Raw genomic sequence first — 734 nt, forward strand, 5'->3', positions numbered from 1 at the left:
GAGTGCCTCAAGCGAAGCTTCCGTTTGTTGAAATTTCATCTCAGTGGGTATCCTTTCAATTCCTGGAGCCTTGTTCTTCATCACTTCCTTCAGTGCAGCTTTGACTTCTTCCTTTAATACCATTTGTTCTTGATAATGTGCCACCTCCTGAAATGGATGAAGATTGACCAATTCTTTTTGGTATAGTAACTCTGTGTATTCCTTTCATCTTCTTTTGATGTTTCCTGTATTATTCAATATATTGCCCGTAGAATCTTTCAGTATTGTAACTCGAAGCTTAAGTTTTTTTCTTCAGTTCTTCCCGCTTGAGAGATGCTGAACATGTTCTTCCCTTTTGGTTTTCTAACTCTAGGTCTTTGCACATTTCATTATAATAATTGACTTTGTTTACTCAAACTGCTCTTTGAAATCTTCTGTTCAGCTCTTTTATCTTGTCATTTCCTCCATTTGCTTTAGCTCCTGTCCATTCAAGGTCAAATTTCAGAGTCTCTTCTGACATGCATTTTGGTCTTTTCTTACTTTCCTGTCTTTTTAATGACCTTTTGCTTTCTTCATGGATGAAGTGCTTAATGCCATCCCACAGTTCTTCTGGTTTTCGGTCATTGGTGTTCAGTGCATCAAATACGTTTTTTAGATGATCTCTAAAGTCAGGAGGGAGATATTCAAGGTCGTGTTTTGGCTCCCGTGGACCTGTTTTAATTGTCTTCAAGTTCAACTTGAACTTGCATATGTGC

General features: G+C 37.9%; 1 protein-coding gene across 1 annotated transcript in view; it reads left to right on the plus strand.

The window, feature by feature from the left end:
• Positions 1 to 734, plus strand: part of LOC103205313 (nodal modulator 1) — a 121009-nt gene that overhangs the window by 65835 nt on the left and 54440 nt on the right. The window lies entirely within an intron of this gene.

This window comes from Orycteropus afer, unplaced genomic scaffold (genome assembly GCF_000298275.1).
Source record: "Orycteropus afer afer isolate SDZICR_OR568_19922 unplaced genomic scaffold, OryAfe1.0 scaffold00281, whole genome shotgun sequence".
Classification (NCBI taxonomy): Eukaryota; Metazoa; Chordata; class Mammalia; order Tubulidentata; family Orycteropodidae; genus Orycteropus; species Orycteropus afer.